Source organism: Gorilla gorilla, chromosome X, assembly GCF_029281585.2.
Source record: "Gorilla gorilla gorilla isolate KB3781 chromosome X, NHGRI_mGorGor1-v2.1_pri, whole genome shotgun sequence".
NCBI classification, from domain to species: domain Eukaryota; kingdom Metazoa; phylum Chordata; class Mammalia; order Primates; family Hominidae; genus Gorilla; species Gorilla gorilla.
In genome coordinates this window covers 60,716,028-60,738,346 of record NC_073247.2, presented here as the reverse complement: position 1 = coordinate 60,738,346, position 22,319 = coordinate 60,716,028, and positions in this window count along the sequence as shown.

The window sequence follows — 22,319 nt, the reverse complement described above, 5'->3', positions numbered from 1 at the left end:
GGCTTCATATTTCTGGTGATATCTTACACTGGCTTATCCTCCTCAATACAATCATTAAATGTTGGACTTTCTTAAAACCTGGTCCTAGGCCCCTCTTTTCTTCTTGCCGTATGCTCTTGCCCAACTCTCTTTCTTAATCATACATACCCATGGTTAGTTAATCTCCCATATAAAGCTGGCTCCCAAATTTATATCTCCAGTTCATATTTTTTCATAGCTCCAAAACTTTATATCTGGTTGGTTCAATGACACCCCAAAACCCAAATATTAATGTGTCCAAAATTAAACATTTGATTTTCCCCTCCCGAACCTGATTCCCTCTAGTGTTCTTTATATCTCAGTGATTAATACTCCTCTCCAACCAACTAGGAAAGCTAGAAGTCCTAGAGTAATCCCAGACATCCTCCTCTTTCTCACCCCTTCCATATAGAATTGATCACCAAGTCCTATCAATTCTGTCTCCTAAATATGTCTCAAATCTATTCACTTATTTTTCCACAACTATTATCCTCTGAACTACATCATTAGCCTAACTATTCTTCTTATGCCATTTCTTGCTTTCTGTAGACTGTTGTTCATGCTGTAGCCAGGGTGATCTTGCCAAAACCCAAATATGATTATATCACCCCTTCTCCTGTCTAGGTCATTTTAATAGGTTTCAAAGCCCTTTCCATTGCCTGTGAGGCTCTGCATGCCCATCTATGCCTAATGATGTACCAACATCAGCTTCAACCTCATTATCTGGGCAAACCTGCTTTTCAGATTCATTTATAGCTTTGGCTTTGGTATTTAAAGACTGAATAGCCAAATATCTTCTTCAGCATTGAATTACTTAGCTTTTGCTGCAGCAGCCAATGACCCTCAGTTTTCAGTGGTTTGCAACAACAAACATTTTCTTTTCATCTCACGTGAAGGCTAATGGCTAGCTACAACTTTGCTGGCCTTGGCTGGGTTCAGGTACCATCATGAATCTTCTGATTCAGGGACTGAAGATGAAAGATCTGCAACTCTCTTGGGCACATGTTTCTCCTTTTGGAAGTCAAAAGCTCAAGAGAGACAGAGCCAAACCATGAAAGGATATTTAAGTGGCTGCTCTGATGTAGGGTATATCATGCCCATTGTATTAGTTTTCTATTATAACATTACCACAAACTCAGTAGCTTAAAACAACACATATTTATTACCTCACAGTTTCTGTGGGTCAGAAGTCTGAGCATAACTTAACTGTGTCCTCTACTTAACAGTTTCACAAAGCTGCAGTCAAGGTGTCAGCCAGGCTGCAATCTCATCTGAAGGCTTGACTGTGGAAGAATCTGCTTCCAAGCTCACTCATATTGTTGGCAGATACATTTTCTTGTGGCCGTAGAGCTGAGGGCACTGCTTTCTGACTATCAGCTGAAGACTACCTTCAGATCCTAAAGGCCACCCTCACCTCCTAGTGGCTGCCTGCAGTTCCTAGATGCTGCTCAGAGTTCCTAGAAGCCTTGCCACAGTTCCTTATAATATGGCAACATGGCTGCTTACTTCATCAAGCTAGTAAGGAGAGTCTCTAAAGTGAATCTGATAGTAAGACTAGATCATATAGAATGTAATATAATCACAAATTAGACATTTTATCACCTTTGCCATATTCTATCATTTAGAAGCATGTCACAGGTCCATCACACTCAAGGGGAGAGGATTGTACCAGGGCATGAATACTAGGAGGTGAGGAACATGGAGGCCATCCTAGAGTCTGCACATCACATCTACTTTCATTCTATTGACTAAAGCAAGTCACTGACTAGCCAGTCCTAAGGACAATTGGACACTAAGGTATACTCTACCTATAGGGTGGGGACGAAATGAATAATTTTTAACAAATAATACAATCTACCAAAACCATTATTTCTGACATTCTTAAACTTGTGCATGATCATTGATCAGGTGATCACCTAGGCTACTGCATAATAATGACAGTAATATGAATAATGGAAGTCATTTGGAGTTATTAATATTTTAATATTGACTTTAAAACATAGTTAAGCATTCTAGATAAAACTAGAGAGAAAATCTCTTATGTTCTATATATTTTAATTCTGTCAGTCCGTTGAAAAATAAATGTGTATCTTTGAAAGAATAAAATACAATAATGCTGATTGTAAGAACTGCTAAATTTATCTCCATAAAACTTAACTTCCAAATAGTTAAATATGGAAGTAGATTGGTAGTTAATATAAATTATGAGAGCATACACTCACTAAATAACCTTAGGGAGAATATTATATCAATTTTGAGACAGTCTTTGAAAACTTTAAATAATAGAGGTTCAAGTATATTATAATTTTAAACTATAGACTTGGTTGAGGTGTTAGCATTCACAATAGTAACCAAAATAACCTTTACGTACATATTAAATTTTAGTTAATCATTTCATGATTCCTTTAGGAAAAAATCTTATTTGGGAATTTTTCACATCTTATGAGGATGACTTAAAACCAGTGTCAATCCAAATTTTTCAAGGAAGAAAAATCTCCAAAATGGAGGTTAAGAGAATCTTTCCAAAGGAAGTAACAATTCAGTTAAAACCTGAAAGAGTTAGCTAGGCAAAAGTGAAGTGAAGAAGGAGAGGGAACAATCCGGGTAGAGGGAGTGTCATATGAGAGACCAAGAATGCTGAATACAAGTCAAAGTGGTTGAAGTGCTGAGGAGGTATATTCCTTTACTATGATGCCACAACTGAATGGCTTAAAATGACTCACATTTACTTTCTCATAGTTTTTCATGTCAAGGCACAGCTTAGCTGGGTCCTCTGTAAGACTGCAATCAAGGACTTGGTCAGGGCTGGGCTCTCATTTAGAGGCTTGACAGGGGAAGGATCCACTTCCAAGCTCACTCTAGTTCTGAGCAGTTCCTTTCCTTGTGGCTTTAAGACTTATGGCTGGCTGCTTTTTCCAAACAAGCAATGGAGAGAGAAAGACTCTAAAATCAGCTAGCAAGATGGAGTCATATATTGTAATCACAGGAGTGACATCCCATCACCTTTGCCATATTCTATTGTTTAGAATCAAGCCACACTTCCCACTTACACTCCAGGGGAAGGGATTATACAGGGGTGTGAACACCAGGAGGTGGGGATCATAAAGACCACTTGAAAAATTGTCCCCCACAGAGAGGCAAAGTGGTATAAGATATGTGGTAGAGGTTCACTTAATCTGCAGTTTAGCCAAATGATGCTTGGCTAGGTGTAGGGGTTCAGTCAGGATGGTGGGAGAAATTGTAAAATTATAGGAAATAAACACAAACCCTCTTGGAAGGCCTGGGGGTTTGCATGGTTTCAGTAGTGTTTGGCTGAAGGCAGCTGAATTCTCTTAAAAGCTTAGGGCATAGATACATAGGAATGTAGAGGAGTTTATCTAAATAACTTGTTTATTCATGTGGTCCTAAAACTAACCTTTGATCATTCAAGGGCAGGATGGCTCTCTCAGGGAGAAGGCTGCCAGGTTAATTACCCTCTAATGGTGTTGACCCAAAGCCTTTGTCATTTAATGTGTGCTAAATAAATGCCAGTAGGGCCAGCAAGTCAGGGCTGCAGCTGCAACTCTTTACACCACCCTCCTTGGTGTCTATAAGTGGCCCAGACCCTCAGCCGGACTGACAGGCAAAATATCTGTGTCAGTGTATGTTATTCATCCATCATTAAGTCAAGGTCTGCAGGACAAACCCCCACAGCTAGGTATCAAAATCAAGATTAAGCAAAAACTAAGCCCAAATCCAAAAATCCTCATTATATATTGAAATTCTAGTATACAGGCATAAATTTGAAAATATGTCAAAAATATTAATCATAACAAATTTATTATTAAAATGTTAGTAGCCAATTTTTAAAAGTTTATTATTTCAATCTGGGAACAAAATTCCCAAGTACTATCACACTGCCTACCACACTGTTGATCTTTCCTTCACAGCATTTTTACATCCACAACTCTATATTTACTTGTATGAATAGCTGATTAATATTTGAATCCTGTGCTAGACTGTAATCTCCAAGAGAGCAGGAGCCTGTGTCCAGTTTTGCTCATAGTAGTACTTTTGGTGGAATAGGATTTTTTGGCTCCCATATTCCCTTTGATCCTACCCATCCTCACTCAGGAGACTTTAGCATCATTGAATTGCATCAAAGTTATTCTATCAATGGTATTCAGGAAATGACAAGAGAAGGGTTTGGAACAAGAGAGTTAACTTTAAATTAGTTTAATAATTGTGAAAATTTGGAAATAACCTAAATGTCCAACAGTAAAAGAATTGGGTGTTTTTTTGTTTGTTTGTTTGTTTGTTTGAGGCGGGGTCTTACCCTGTGGCCCAGACTGGAGTACAGTGGCATAATCATAGCTCACTGCAGCTTCAAACTCCTGAGCTCAAGCGATCCTCCTGCCTTGGCTTCCCAATGTGTTAGGATTACAGGCATGAGGCACTGTGCCTGGCACTGGAATTGTTACATATACCATGGTACATTCAATCTATGCAGGGAGAATGGATGCTACTTCTTTCTTTATTTAGTGGTTACCTTGTCCAAGATAAAGAAAACAAGTGAGGCTGTTGCCCAAGCAGTACCACATGCATTTCCTAATAATAAGGTAGCAAAAAATTAGTTCAAACATGTTTGTGTTCAAACTCTAATTCTACCAATCTTGGATGACCAAATGGAGGTCTACCTATCCTGAAAAAGATTTATCTAAAGCAGTGGTTCTCAAAGTGTGGTCCTTGAAGCAACAATGGCAGCATCATCTGGGAATATGTTAGAAATACAAGTTTTTAAGTCCCAACTCAGACCTACTAAATCAGCAAATATGGGATTGGGGCCCAGCATTCTATTTTAACAAGCCCTCTAGCTGATTCTGATGTACACTCAAGTCGGTGACCCAAGACCCTTGGTTATTTTTGCCTCTCACCACAAGGTGGCAACCTTTGTCTAAAGTCCTATGAGTTGTCCAATGGTTACGTTAGGTATAATCTTGTCTAGCCACTGAACTGTCCAGAGGCAGTAAGTAGTGATGTGATATGGGGATGTGAGGGAGAAGTGAGAGATGGGAGAGGAAGAAAAGATGAAAGGAAGAATGGGGACTGGAGGAGGCTTTATCTCTGCTTTGAACACAGCAAGTAAACTACAGTGAGGAGGTGGGACAATGTTAGGGGTGCTGGTTGTTTATCATCTAACAATTCAGCTCATTCTGGGTATAAAACAATGTGAAGTAATGTTGGGGAGTTTGTGTGCAGCCAATTTTATCTATGCTTTTTATCCTTGTAATCCCTAGACACCACCCAAAGGCAAGCACCTCCTCACACTATCACCTATCCTCTTCCTACTCTCATAATATAATCATGAATTCCTTCCCCAGTTATCTTCCATCACAGAATCCCCTCTTTTTAAAGCTTTCCACAATTCTCCCGGGTGCCCTGTTGCACAGTAAAATAAGCTCAGCCTATGAAAATATACAGAAATGTTGTCCCTCTTATTTGAACATTTCCTGCACATCTGTAATTGAGACCTGGCACTCCACTGAAGATTCTACTTCCCATACAGCCCTCTCCGATTAAAATTGTTAATTTTTTCATTCCCCATAAATTATAGGGTTTTACCAAGAGGATAGAGGGGAGGAAAATACAAAGACAGAAGTCTTAAAGGAGGATAAACTTTTCTCAGCTCTGGTAATGGTATCCATGCAGACATGTCACCCAACACCTTAACTTCTCAGTTCTGTTGAATGCCTCAATTCTACTTCGCTTCAACCACTGTCACCCAGGACACATAGTGGATGTTTTCAACATTTAGAGGAAATCCACACTGTAAATCATTTTTGAATCACTTATATTTTTCTTCTTTCCTATTTTCTACAAAATAGGATGAATTTTCTTCTTCTGGTTTACAAGTTATAACTGCCATTTTGGTTCTTATTTTAGTTGCCCTTAACTAACAAATACCCATGTTAATTTAACCATATTAGTTTCTTAAATTTATCAGTATCTACATTTTTCTCTTAACATTACAAGTACTTGAAAATGTTCTCATGTTTTTTGAGTTCCACCACACCTTCCCCATCACTCTGATAATGTTTAAAAATATCTGTTCTGAGTTACTATGGATATACACTTTTTCTTCTTTTCTGCTCAGTATTTAATTATCAAGTTAGCAATAAACTATACTACCAGTGTATACTTGCCCTTACTCCCCATGTCTTTGCAGCATCTCCTGTATTTTTTTCCTTTCTAATTTGAAGACCTCCTCCAAAATTGTCTTCAATGAGGGTCTTTGTGTGACAAACCTTCTGAGATAGTGCATGCCACAGAATATATTTATTACTATGCTACATTTAAGTTAAAAAATGGGCTGGGCACAGGGGCTCATGCCTGTAATTCCAGCACTTTGGGAGGCCGAGGTGGGTGGATCACTTGAGGTCAGGGGTTCAATACCAGCTTGGCCAACATGGTGAAACCCTGTCTCTACTAAAAATACAAAAACTGGCCCGGCACGGTGGCTCACTCCTGTAATCCCAGCACTTTGGGAGGCTGAGGCAGGCGGATCATGAGGTCAGGAGATGGAGACCATCCTGGCTAACACGGTGAAACCCTGTTTCTACTAAAAATACAAAAAATTAGCTGGGCGTGGTGGCACGCACCTGTAGTCCCAGCTACTCGAGAGGCTGAGGCAGGAGAATTGCTTGAACCTGGGAGGTGGAGGTGGCAATGAGTCGAGATCACGCCACTGTACTCTAGCCTGTGCAACAGAGCGAGACTCCGTCTCAAAAAATTTATAAAAATAAATAAATTAATTTAAAAATGGCTGAATATAAAATTATAGGTTCAAAGTCATTTTAAACATTATAGGTCCAGTCCTTTAAAATATTGTCTTCTTGTATTCAATGTTGCTAAAAGTCTGTTGTCAATTTAATTCCTTTCTTTGTAGAGGACTTGATTTTTCTCTCTGGAAACTTTGAGAAGTTTATGTTTAAGTTCTGTGATTGTGTGTGTGCGTGTATGTGTGCATGCACTTTACCTTCTCTGTATTAGTCTATGTCAGTCTCATTGTGTTTGAAGAGTGAGGAAAGGAGAGCCCCAGGTAGCTCAGAACATGTTAATAATTCCCATTTGCTGCCACTCTATAAGCAACTGATATGATCAAGGCTTCATCTTAAAACTTCTTTGAAAGAAGCAGTGCTGGGGGGGTATCAGTGTCCCAGGTTGTAATTCATCAACTTTGGGGATTTGAAAAGGGTGGAGGAGTGAATGAACAATGGAGCAGGGGAGTCCCTATCTGTTTTCAACAGCCTCCCACTCAACCAAGCAGGGCTTTTTTGCTGCCCTGATATACTCTGATACACCCTCCATACACTGGTAACTATGGTTGGAGACATTTCTGCCGATTTCTGTAGTGAAGGGTAGATAATGTAGGTAGGCAATTGGAGGAGAGACAAGAACAAAACTTTTAAAGCTTTCCTTAAATTTATCCTCTCACTGCTGCTTCCAACTACCCTCTGTTTCAGGCTGCAAAAGAAAACCACCCAGCTATGCAGATTGAAGCCACTACAAAGAGATGGCTTGTTTTCTCAGCTGGACCCTCAACATCACTCAGCCATCATTTTACTTGTCAGTTCCCTCTCCCATTCTTTCAGTGCCTATTAAAATCTCCACTTGTATTCCTTAAACCTCTCCAATTCCTCTCACTTTCAGCAATTGGCTGTTTATTTTGCACAACTTCAGAGGCACCCTCTCATATGTGAATAACAGTTCTAAAATAAAACATAGAATAGTGAGAATTACAAATCTAGTGTTATGCTAGACTGTAGCCCTGCAAGGGCTTTGAGTCTTACTTCAAAGGAAAATGAAGACAACAAAATGACAAAAAAGAAAATTATAGGCTAATCTCTATGTCCAGTGAAAATATTTCTTAGGAAATAAGTGGAAATCAAGACATTCTCAGACAAAGGAAAACTAAGAGAATCTGTCACCAATATACCTTTGCTATGGCTAAAGTAAGTTCTTGAAGCATGAAAAAATGATAAAAGAACGAATTTGGGAACATCAGGAAAGAAGAAAGAACAATGGAAGAGTTAAAATATGGGTAAATGCAATAGACTTTCCTTCTCCACTTAAGTTTTCTAAATTACATTTGATAGTTTAAATAAAAATTATAATATTGTCTGATTGTGTTCTTAATGTATACAGAGGAAATATTTGAGAAAATTATATTATAAATGGGGAAAGAATAGAAATTTAAGAGGATATGAGATTTCTATACCTCACTCAAACCGTTAAAATGTCTGTAGACATTGATAAGTTATTTATGTATAATGTAATGCCTACAACCACTAAAAATTTTATATGAAAAGATACACTCAAGAACACTACAGATGAATCAAAACTGATTTTTTAAAAATATTGAAGTGATCCAAAGGAAAAATAAAACAGAGAAATGAAAAGCAGAGGGAACAAACAGAACACACACACACAAACACACACACACACACACAAAATGGAAGACTTAAATCCAGACATATATAGTTACATTAAAATGTAAATGGTCTAGGGACTTTGATCCAGACAAGAGGACATAAACTCATCTCTTTCTGCTTCTCTTTGCTAAATATAACTATGACATAACACAAGAAGCAACCATAGGAGGACTCTGAATGGTGGAAAGAGGAAGATGGACTGGCTAGGGACCCCAGTACTGGAAGAACAACATAGCAGTTGTGTGTCTTACCATCCCTCACCCAGCAGCAGAAGGCATTTAGGCCTGGAATCTCCTGACCCTGACATATCAGATAAAGGTTACTCAGGTAGGCTCATGCCTTCTCCAGATCAGTTGGGAGTCTTGCTAATTACTCCAGTTGGGCCCAGTGGCACTGGTGATCAAGTAGGAGCTCCAGTAATGATAAGTGACCAGAGAAAGTGCATTTCATTCTTATGGGCCAGAGAGTTTCTTTTCTCACCTAGAGACACCCAATGGCCCCAGTGGTACAAGCAGGGTGACCCCACCACAACAAGTGGTCCTGCCTGGAAAGCATTTTTCTGTACTCTGTGGATTGGAAACTCTATTCGCCCACCTAAAGACACTGGAAGGCCTAGCGGCACTGAAAGGGGGTGATTCCCCCCACAAAAAGTGACCAAATACAGGAATACAAGGCAGTGTTTCCCTTCTTATATAAAATGTCCAGGAAAAGACAATGAAAGTAGGTTTCCTGGGATTGAGGATTCATGGAACTGGGGGTAGGGGAAAATGTTCTAAAACTGGATTTGATGGTTTCATAACTATACATTTACTAGAAATTATTTAAATAGGTGAATTTCATGGAATGTAAATTATACCTCAATCAAACTTTTTAAAAATGACTCACAGCTAACTAGGAATAGAAGGAACCTCCTTAATCTAATAAAGTATATCTACAACTAACATCATACTTAATATGCAAGATTGAATACTTTTTCTTTAAGACTATGGAAAAGACAAGCATCTCTATTCTCACCACTCCTATTTAATATCATACTGGAAATCTTACCTGGTGCAATAACACTAGAAAAAGAAAAGGCATACAGAATATAAAAGAAGGAATAAAACTATATTTATACACAACAAAATTGTCTCTGTGGGAAATTCCATGGAATCTACAAAAGAACTATTAAAACTAATAAATGAGTTTATCAAGGTCTCTGAATAAAAGGTCAATATACAGAAATTAATTGCATTTCTGTATACCAGCAATGAACAATTAGAAATGGAAAGTTTTTTTAAAAAGTACAATTTTCAATTATACCAGAAAAAATGAAATAGGTAGAAAACTAACAAAAGTGTTCAAGATATGTATACTAAAAGCTATGAAACATATATGAAAGATATGACAAACTAAATAAATGGAGATATGAACCATGTTCATATGTTGGAAGACTCAATATTGTTAAGATATTAATTATCCCAAAATCAATCTATAAATTCAATGCAAACTCAATTAAAATCCCAGCAGGATTTTTTTTCTAGATATTAACCAGGTGATTCTTAAATTCATATTGAAAGGCAAAGGAACTAGGATATCCAAAATAATTTTCAAAAAGAATAAAGTTGGAGGACTCGTAGTATCTTATTTCAAGACTTACTATTAACTATATCAACACAGTGTGGTATTTGGAGGAATTACTCTATTGGATGTTAAGGCTTATTATCCTGCTATAAAAAATAAAGGTAAATTATTGTATTGGCAGAAGGATAGACACATAGATCAAGTGAAAAAACAGAGGCCAAGAAGTAGTTCAACACAAATAGAGTCAACTGATTTTTGACAAAAATTCAAAGGAAACAAGAGAAAAGGTAGTCTTTCAATAAATGGGGCTGGAATATTTGGACATCCATATATTTTTAAAATGAACCCGAATTATTTTTACACAAAAATAAACTCAAAATGTTTCCTAAGGCTAAATTTAAAATGTAGAATTTATAATATTTTGAGAAGAAAAAACAGAATATCTTTGTGACCTTAGGTTAGGCCAAGAGTTCTTACATACCACACCGAAAGCATATGTTATAAAAGAAAAAATTTGATAAATTGGGCCTTACCAAAATTAAAAACTTCTTCCCTGTGAAAGACAATATTAAGAGAATGAAAAAACAGTATATATAAAATATTTGCAAAACTCATATTTGATAAAGGACTTGTATCCAAACATATAAAGAACTCTTAAAACTCATCAATAAGAAACAAATGACTCAATTTAAAAATGGACAAAAGATCTTAACAGACAAGTCATCATAGAAGATATACAGATGACAAGTAAGCATAAGAAAAGATGCTCAACATCATATGTCATCAGGGAATTTCAAATTAAAACGACAATGAGATTATTTATACAAAAACTCAAAATTGTTCACTGCACACCTTTTAGAATGGCTAAAATCCAGAACACTGACAGCACCAAATGCTAGCAAGGATGCGGAACAACAGGAATTCTCATTCATTGCTGCTGGGAATGCAAAATGATACAGCTACTTTGGAAGACAGTTTGGTAGTTTCTTACAATGATAAAAATAGTCTTGCCATATGATCCAGCAATCATGTTCCTAGGTACTAGCCAACTGACTTGAAAATTTATGTCCACACAAAAACCTCAATGCAAATGTTTATAGCAGCTTTATTCCTACTTACAAAAAACTGGAAGCAACCAAGATGTCCTTCAAGGCGAATGGATAAACAAACTGTAGTGCATTTATACTATGGAACATTATTTAGCAATTAAAAGGAATGAGATATCATGCAATAACATGGATGAATCTTAAATGCATATGCTAAGTTTAAAAAGCCAGTCAGAGAAAACTATATACTACACAGCATTTATATGACATTGTGGAAAAGGGAAAACTGTAGAGACTGAAAACAGATGGGTGGTTTCCAGGGATTTGGGGAGGAGAAAAGGTTAAGTGAATCACAGGGGATTTATGTACCATATGAATATATTATATATGGTACTGTACTGATGGATACATGACACTACCCATTTGACAAAATTCGTAGAACTTTACAACATAAAGAGTAAACTCAATGTATACAAATTTTAAAACTCAACTAGGAAGTTGGGGATCTTAGGTTGGAATGTAGACTGTAACAAAATAATATAACTGTATTACAAATATATGGCACAATTTAACCGAAGGGTTGGGGAAAAGGAAGTACTGACCTCAGTAACTTTGAATATGGCCGAAAAGTACAAAACTGAAGACCATGGGAACCATACATAAGCACTTTACCACAAGTTGTTTTTTTCACAGGGGCACAGGTTAACAATTCTGAAACCACTGTACATGTATACCAGGATTGAACAAATAAGTGGTTGGTGGCAAACAGGTTTCTCACTGTTAGAGTGAGATATTACGGATAAGCAAGAGAGAAAGGCTAGAATGAACCATGTAATATTGCTATTACTGTTGGAGACATCAGTATGAATTCATGTTTAGCTTAGCATAGAAACCGATATAGAAAGAATTGTGTGTATCCATGGTTAGTATACACACATGTATTTCCTAGCTCTGTGAGAGGGCCTAGAAACAATGACACTGTAGTAGCAACAGGCACACCTAGAACCCAGATATTGGTTTTTAATATCATTTTCCAATAAAAGGAACCAAGGCTCCTTGGAGAAATGGCTGATTCTAGGACTGGGACAGGAAAGACATAAGACAAGCCTGGAGCATCTTGTAGTTAAGGAAGTACTCAAAAAAGTCACAGTGATGGGGGCATGTTAAAGGGACATACATACCAACTGAAAGAGTTTTAAATGACCAAAGCTGGAACGATTTGAGCAACAAAATAAAGTAATATTGGTCTATAAGCCAAAGTATAAAATAAATATCCGTAAGTCTATAGTGATATAAATTACCAAATAAACAAATGGAGGAAGACATCTTTTATGCATAAGAATTCAAAATAATTTCTGCAGATACTCCACCCCTAAGGAGATGGAACATAACTCTCCACTTAAGTATGGGCTGTGCATAGAGACTTCTTTCCAAAGAATATGATATGAAAAGGAGGAAAAAAGAATAGCTTTATAGTAGAGAAACCTGACAAACACTAACTTTAGCCAAGTAATCAAGGTTAACATCAACTGTGCAAGATCATGTTGACAGTATGTACTCTTGATATGATATTATGAGAATGGCAGTTTACCTTTGTGGTCTTCTGTAGAAACCAGTAACTCCAGTGTAGTCATTAGAAAAATATTGGACAAATCGGCTGGGCGTGGTGGCTCATGCCTGTAATCCCAGCACTTTGGGAGGCCGAGACAGGCAGATCACAAGGTCAGGAGATCGAGACCATCCTGGCTAACACGGTGAAACCCTGTCTCTACTAAAAATACAAAAAATTAGCCGGACGTGGTGGGGGGCGCCTGTAGTCCCAGCTACTTGGGAGGCTGAGGCAGGAGAATGGTGCAAACCTGGGAGGCGGAGCTTGCAGTGAGCAGAGGTTGCGCCACTGCACTCCAGCCTGGGTGACAGAGCGAGGCTCCATCTCAAAAAAAAAAAAAAAAAAAAAAAAAGATAACACTATACAACTATTAGAATGGCTAAATTTTTTTTTTAAAAGCTGACAATACCAAGTGCTGACAAGGATGCAGAGCAACTGGAATTCTTATAAATTGTTAGTGGGGATGAAAAATGGTACAGTAACTTTGAAAAACAATTTGGCAATTTCTTTTTTTTATTATTATACTTTAAGTTTTGGGATACACGTGCAGAAAGTGCAGGTTTGTTACATAGGTATACATGTGCCATGGTGGTTTGCTGCACCCATCAACCCATCATCTACATTAGGTATTTCTCCTAATGCTATTTCTCCCCTACCCCCCCATCCCCTGACAGGCCCTGGTGTGTGATGTTCCCCTCCCTGTGTCCATGTGTTCTCATTTTTCAACTCCCAGTTATGAGTGAGAACATGTGGTGTTTGGTTTTCTGTTCCTGTGTTAGTTTGCCTAGAATGATGGTTTCCAGCTTCATCCATGTCCCTGCAAAGGACATGAATTCATCCGTTTTTATGACTATATAGTATTCCATGGTGTATATGTGCCACATTTTCTTTATCCAGTCTAGATCCAAAATTTGTTCTCCTAACCTCCACCTCTTTTGCCTGCACACTATTGAGAGCTCTTTCCTGTTTATTCTTATACTGCTGGTGTTCCTTGGAGTTTATCTTCAACCTCCTCTGCTTTTCTCACTCTACAAGTTCTCCTTAGATAATATCCTCTACTCTCATTATGTAAAAGACCGTCTACATGCCAATGACTCCCAAATCCATACCTACCACCCTGACCTCTTTGCCAAGTTCAAGACTGTCATCATGGGCATGTGAACTGTGCAGTCTCACAGGGCCCCATGCCTAGAAGGACCTTGCACCTGGTTTAATGTGCTGCTGTAGCCACCTTGAAATTTCTTTATAATTTTTGAAAAAGTGGCCAAAATGCCACCTGTACCCCAATAACTTATGGAAAAATAAAATAAATGTAAATATAAAAAATAAAAATAAATCTTTAATCCATCTTGAGTTAATTTTTGTATATGGTGAAAGGTAGGGGTTCCAGTTTCATTCTTCTGCATATGGCTAGCCAGTTTCAAATAAAATTTTTTATTTACATGGCAGGGTGACATACTACTAATTTAATGTCCAAATACTTTGCTCTTTATTTTTTCAGTGAAATGGATTAATAAACAAAGGCACCAGGAGGTTTGGGGCAGGTCCTAGGTTGTAGCATAGTTAACAAGCTCTTGGGTGATCGTGATACATAGTGAAGTTTCTTATAAGCTCATCATGGGGATGAGGCTGAGTTGCCAAGATAGAGCAGCAGGGAGTTGGTAAGTTGTACAGCTTCTCTCAGGGGAAGAAACAAACTAGAACCACCAGTTTTCTAGTTCTGCTTCTGTTCATAGAGAACACATTGGTGGTGACAGGCCTGGGATAGTGGTAGCTCTGTGAAGACTTGGTTATTAGGCAAGCCTGAAGTGCCCCAGTGAAAGTCTCCATTGCAGAACTCAGCAAAGAGGGAGTTTAGCAGGGAATCGCAAAGTTCACCTTTGAATGAATGGACCACACCAGCCTAGAAGAGGAGCAATGAGATTTTTGTCACCACAGCCTGGTAACCAGGGTCCTTCCTCTTTTCTTCCCAGACTGCCTAAACCCCAAGATTTGGATATAATCAAAGGAAAATGAAAGAATCCCACAAAGAAATTGATATTGGACTTCTAGCCAACTCTGCTGAGTGAGAGCTCATATAGGATTTATTTGTTTTCTAATTGAATCCACATAGATTCTATTGCACTTTAAAAATGAATATACATGGCAGTTTATTTCTAATAATTGATAAATCTAATATATGGAGTTAAAAGCCAACATTGTTCTAGCTTTTAAATGCACTGATTCTGAAGCTGCACTAAGTCCTGCAATAAAACTTCAGGTTCCACACCTCAAAATTGCCCCAAAATGTAACTTTCAAAAATATGTATATACTAACAAAGCTTATGTTTTACAAATTTATGCCAACACTAGCATTTACCTAAAACAAAGCAAAGCCATAGGTCACAATAAAATACTATTTTCTCTATTTCATGAATCAGAGAATAGATTTTATTTTAATTAAGCACTTAAAATATAGATTAATTTTTAATTAAATTTTTATTTGAGACATAGATTCATATGGAATTGCAATAAATAATACAGAGCATGGACCCTTCATTCAGTTTTCCCCAGTGGGAAATAGTACAATATCACAGCCATGATATTGACATTGATACAATCCACTGATATTCAGATTTCTCTGGTATTACTTATACTCCTTTCTATGTACGTGTATGTATGTGTGTGTATTTAGCACTATACAATTTAATACATATGTAAGTTTGTTTATCCTCCACAATAGTCAAGATATAGAACAGTTCCATCCCACAGGATCTCTCATTTTGCCCTTTTATAACCACATACATTTCCCTCTCCTGAACCAAAACTCTAAATCCTGACAACCACTAAATTGTTCTCAGGTTCAATGATTTTGTCATTTCAATAATTTTATATAAATGGAATCATACAGTACATAACCTTTTGAAATTGGTTTCTTTCACTCAGCATAATTACTTGGGTGTGTTTTTTCCCATTAATGTATTTTTGAGTTTGCATTTGGTTCTTTTTTATATAATTTCTATTTCTTTGCTGAAATTTTCATTTGTTAATTTATTTCTACCATGTTCATAATTGCCCATTGAGGCATTTTTATGCTGACTGCTTTAAAACTTTTGTCAGATAATTCCAACATATGATTCATCTCCATATTGGCATCATTTGGTTATCTTTTCTCGTTCAACTTATTTTCCTGGTTCTTGGTATGACAGGTGATTTTAAAATATGTTCTACAAAATATCCACATTTTTGTTATTGAGTTAGGAAAGTCTGAGAGTCCTATGTCAATCTTCTATTTTAGGAAGTCTCCTTGTTTAGGTTTAGCATGCAAGTCCTGGCCTACTCTTGTGTGCTGTGGTTCCAATGACAGTTTAATTTTCAGAGCTTTTACTGTGCTTTCATCTGCTTGGTTTACGTGGTGCCTTTGAGGCTTTCCCTGGTCTATGCTGATTCGGCCTGTGGAGGCAGAAGGTGCTTCCCCAGGCTAGGTTATTATGATGCCTCTAGGTCAGGAAGAAGGGTTCCTGCAATTGGCCATATGTTGTGCAGGATCCACTCCCCCTACCCCAAGGGCAACCTGGCCTGTCCGTGTGGGGGAGGGTCTTCTCAGGCCCAAGGACACAAAGAAGCTTCCAGGCTGGGTCACTTGTTCTGAAGGGATTTCTCTTACAGGTGACCTCCTAACCACCAAGTACTCCAGGCCCACAGGAACAAAAAGGTTTATTATCAGAATTTATAGTTGTATCTAGTGGGGAGGAGCAACAAGAAAGGAGTCTATGTATGTCATCTTACCTGAACTAGAAGACCTCTCTGTTCTCTTTTCTGCTGGTTAAGATGTCTTAGTATTGAACTAATTTCTTTCCCCTTCTAAATTGTATAGGGCATTTAAAAATATATTGTTTTTGTTTTACATTTAAGAAACATCATCTCTAATTTCTATAGCCAACTGGATCATTCACCAATAACTTAACTGGAACAGTCACTGGTGTTTTATGCAATGTCATTACTTTAAAAAACCTGTTTCTTAAAGTACGACATAACTAGAGAAAAAATGAACAAATCTTAGACTTACACACCAGTGAATTATCACAAAATGAACATACTGATAGAGTATTCTATTTGATTTAAAAAAGAATCTGGAGATCTGTTTCATAACAATTTGAATCTAATTAACACTATTTAACTGTATACTTTAAAATGATTAAGATGGTAAATTTTGTGTGATGTTGTATTTTTTTTACCACAATAAATAAAAAAAAAATAGAATATCAGGAGACAAAGAAGCTAAATTCTGGAAGACACCAATAATGCCTCCAGACTCTCAGGCTAGTAGAGGTCACTGGGGCAAATTTTCTGCATATAGGCCCTATGTCTTCAGCTATTTTTTCTCTCCCAGAGTCAGGAAAACAGTTCTTGATGTTTTTTCATCTATGAAGAAATAATAAAGAAACGTGGAATCCCTTGTACCTTAAGCATTGTGGAGCCAAAGCATAGCTGCTCTAGTTGAAGTTAAGATAGCATCAGCAGCCCTGCCCTTTTCACTGGACTTTTCACTGCACAGTCTTCCTGTCATCAGGGCCCTTGTGCAAATTAAGTAAAATAAAATAGGCAAAAGGCCTGCTACATGGCAGATGTTTTTAAAAAGTTTATTGAATATAGAGATAAAATGAGAGAGTAGTACAGATTGACTCATATTATAAACACACACTGCTGACAAGAGATGTGCTCTTTTTTTTTTCTGCCAGGGAAGAACAGACAAGAAGTGGGACTTACTTTGTGTGCCAAGCACCATGAAAACTGATTTATAAATGAGATCTCATTTAACCTCCTACACTTAATGCTAAGAAAGGTATCTATTAATTTTCCACTTGACAGATGAGAAAACTGAAGCTAAGAAAGGTTAGGCAACTTGCCCACTGACACACAGTAAAAAAAAAAAAAAAAAAAAAAAAGTGCTAAAACTAGGATTTGAATATTAACCCTCTAGCCCAGATATAAAGTCAAGCCTGTCCAAAGAAAAGAATAAAGCTCAAACCCTTCTTCTTGGAGTGCCATAATCCAATTCAGGCAGATCTTTCTGGCCTTTTCTCTCCTCACTTCCCTGCCTTGTATGTTTTGCTCTAGTAATTGAATACTCCCTTCTTCACCCCTCCCCCAAGCCAACCATTGCATCTTTACACCCTGCTGCTTCTCACTTCTGTGCGTTGTTCCTACTGCCCTCACTTTGACATCATCTTTTCCTCCCTCTCCCTTTTACATGACCAGCCATCTTTTCTTGGAAATCTTCCTAAATCCCCACTGCTTCTGTCTCCATAACCTTCCCCCTCCATACATTCCCACTATACCCTGTGCTTATTTATACTGAATTGCCATTGTATATTTTCTTTTCTGTGAGATCCTTGAAGGAAAGAACCATTTCTTATTCTTTACTCATCTGTCTATTGTGTCTAACATAATATCTGTCACATAATCATTTTCCAGTAAATGTTTATTGAATGAAAAAATGAATGACTTCAGATAGTGTTTCTTCCTCTTCAGCCATTCATCTATCCCATTCTGAATTTTTGGAGCCATATTCTTATGTCAACTTATTATCATTTATTTCATATATTTCTTTAACTCAAGTCACTTTTCAATATTTTAAATCAATTTAGCATTGTTTAAGCAATGTTTGTGAAATCATAGGCTATATGTATTATAGATAGATGTATATTTCTAATATACATCAAGATGAATACATAACTTTGACATTTAAAATGCTCACATGTTTATCTCCTAAATCATTTTGTGTACAGCCAGTGGTACGCATACCATGGTTAAAGAAATAATGGCCTAATGTCACTGCTGTTGCTGCATTAAGCCTAGATCTGGTGAACAGAGGGTTCTCAACCCTGGCTACACATTATAATTATCTGGGGAGATTAATTTTTTTTCCTAGACATTCTGATTTAATTGGTGCAGTGGGGCCAGAGCATTGGTTTTTTTCAAGTTTGTCCAACGTATAGCTAAAGTTGAGAACTACTGAGTTCATTGGAGAATTAAATGAAAACATGTACAAAGCATTTGGTACACAATATATTCAAAAGAAATGTAAGCTGTTATTAATATTCTTATCATTTTATTAGGTTTTTTCATTGGTTACTGTTTCTAGTTTCCATTCCAGTAACCTATCCACATCCTGCCTTACTCTGGCAAGCCCACGCATCTCTGGCCCCAAAGACCTGGCCAGCTGTCTGAATCATGTATGCTGCTGATGGCTTTGAACATCATCCTTTGCCCTCCTAGTAGAACATCTGTGATGGGCCTCTGCCACTGGAACAACATGTATTCTACACACTCTGGTTGAAGGCATCCATGGCCAGGTTTGTGGGTGATTGTGAATAAGCCCCCATGCCCTGCTTCTCTGTGGAACTTGAAATGCAGCGGGTGGCCATGGCAATCACACGTTGCCTCTCTCCCCCTCCCGCTTATCCAGGGACATCAGGTTACAAGAGAACAGGCTGTTCTTCTGTCTTAGTAATGGGGTGGAGGAAGGGGGAAAGGCCAGCTGTATGCATATGAGTCGCATATGAGCTGCATATGAACCTCAGGTGAATTTGTTGTTATGGAAGTTGTTTTGCTTTTTTTTTTTCATACCATCAGCAACTGAAGCTGATTTTGAGCCTAAGCAAGGCTGCTAATGTGGCTACTTGCTAATGATCACCCTAAAAGCAATAGTTAATGTTTATTAAACACTATGCACTGTGTTAAAGTGCTTATATATGGATGATCTTATTTAATCTCCACAGCAACCCTTTGAGACAGGGTCTATTTTTATCATCTTTACTTTTCAGATACAAAAACTGGAGGCCCAGAGAGGTGAAGTGACCTGTCTCAAGGCAGCAGGAGGAGAAGCCCAAGAAATCTGGCTCCCAAGATTGTACTTTTCACCAGATCTCTAGATTTAGTCCTAGAGATAAAAGAGACCTGAAAGATCACCCAATCCAACTCCCTTATGCTATCAATAGGCGAAACTGAGAGCCAGCTAGGGAAAGGAATGTTTTTCTGAGCCATGAGCATTTTTTAAGAACATTTGTTTAACAAAAAATTTTAAGCATCTACCAATGCCAGGCCCTGTGCTAGGTGCTGAGGATATCCAGTGCTTTTTTTAAAAGACAAAAATCCTTGCCCTCATGAAGCTTATATTGTAGAGGGAGAGAAAGACTATAAACAAATTAATGAAATAAATGTGGTGTATTAGATGTTGATGAGTACTATAAGAAAAATGAAATGAGGAAGAGGCATAAGGAGTATGGATAACTTTAATTTTAAATAGGGTAGTGAGGGAAGATCTCACTGAAAAGGGGCATAATTTGAATTAAGACCTGAAGGAGGTAAGGGAGTAAATTATTTGAATGTTTTGGGGAAGATTTTTCCAGGCAGACATAACAGTGTGGCTGGAACAGAGTGAGCATGAGGAAAAGTCGTAGGATATGATGTTGTAGAGCGAACAAGGGAACAAACCATGCAGGCATTTGTAAGTCATTGTAAGGATTTTTTTTCATTTTGTTAAGTATTTATTGATCAGCCTTTTTGCAATAGACACAGTTCTAATTACTCAGGATACTGTGTTGAGTACTTGCATTTAAACTCCCAGATCTCATTTTTTTAAACCTACATACATCAACAGTACATAGCCATCATGCCAAAAACAGTTGATACATTAAAAGGAGACATTCTCCAGACCAATGGAGACAATTCAACAAAATGTATGAGTGAACAAGGAGTCCTAGCTCTCAATTTGTTGTTACCTATATGTGAAATATTGGAGATATCATTTAGCCTACCAAGGCCTTAACATTTAACTAGATGCTCTTCATATTTATACTTATTTAAGATCTAACTAGCTGCTCTTTAAAGCTTATAACAAACAGAAATTTAACTAGATGATTTTTCAGGCTTATTTCAAGTAAAAAGAAACTTAAAGTTTTTCTTTTAATCTCTCAAATCAGTGGTTTTCAAAGTGTGGTCCCCTACCAGAAGCCTAGAAATTTGTTAAAATGCAAATTTTAGACCTCACCCTAGACATACTGAACCACATACCCTGGGACAGGGAGTATAGCAATCTTTGTTTTAACAAGTTCTGATGGGTACTAGAGTTTCCCAACCACCTCCTGGACATACATGATATATTTAATAGTAAATATATGTATGGATAACTTTTTTATTTTTCCATAAGTTATTGGGGTACACAGGGTATTTGGTTACATGAGTAAGTCTTTTTTTTTTTTTGAGATGGAATCTCGCTCTGTCACCCAGGCTGGAGTGCAAGTGGTGCGATCTTGGCTCACTGCAACCTCCAACTCCCAGGTTCAAGTGATTCTCCTGCCTTAGCCTCCCAAGTAGCTGGGATTACAGGTGCCCACAACCACGCCCAGCTAATTTTTTAAAAATATTTTTAGTAGAGAGAGGGTTTCACCAAGTTGGCCAGGCTGCTCTTGAACTCCTGAGCTCAGGTGATCTGGCCTCCTCGGCCTCCCAAAGTGCTGGGATTACAGGTGTGAGCCACCACGCCTGGCCGAGTAAGTTCTTCAGTGGGATTTGTGAGATTTTGGTGCACCCATTACCCATGTATACACTGCACCATATTTGTAGTCTTTCATCCCTCACCCCCTTCCCACTCTTCCTCCCAAGTCCCCAAAGTCCATTGTATCATTCTTATGCCTTTGTGTCGTCATAGCTCAGCTCCCACATATCAGTAAGAACATACAAGTTTAGTTTTACATTCCTGAGTTACATCACTTAGAATAATAGTCTTCAATCTCATTCAGGTCACTGCAAATGCTGTTAATTCATTCCTTTTTACGGCTGCATAGTATTCCATCATATATATATATATATATGTGATATATATATGTGATATATATATATATATCACAGTTTCTTTATCCACTCATTGATTGATGGGCATTTGGATTGGTTCCACGATTCTGCAGTTGTGAATTGTGCTGCTATAAACATGCATGTGCAAGTATCTTTTTCAAATAATGACTTCTTTTCCTCTGGGTAGATAACCAGTAGTGGGATTGATGGATCAAATGGTAGTTCTACTTTTAGTTCTTTAAGAAAACTCCACACTCTTTTCCATAGTGGCTGTACTAGCTTATATTCCCACCAGCAGTGTAGAAGTGTTCCCTGTTCACCCATCCACACCAACATCTACTGTCTTTTGATTTTTTGATTATGGCCATACTTGCAGGAATAAGGTGGTATCCCATTGTGGTTTTGATTTGCATTTCCCTGATAGTGATGTTGAGCATTTTTTCATATGTTTGTTCACCATTTGTATATCTTCTTTTGAGAGTTGTCTATTCATGTCCTTAGCCCACTTTTTGATGGGATTGTTTGTTTTTTTCTTACTGATTTGTTTGAGTTCATTGTAGATTCTGGATATTAGTCCTCTGTCAGATGTATAGATGGTAAAGATTTTCTCCCACTCTGTGGGTTGTCTGTTTACTCTGCTGACTGTTCCATTTGCCATGTAAAAGCTCTTCAGTTTAATTAGGTCCCAGCTATTTATCTTCATTTTTATTGCATTTGCTTTTGGGGTCTTGGTCCTGAAATCCTTGCCTAAGCCAATGTCTAGAAGGGTTTTTC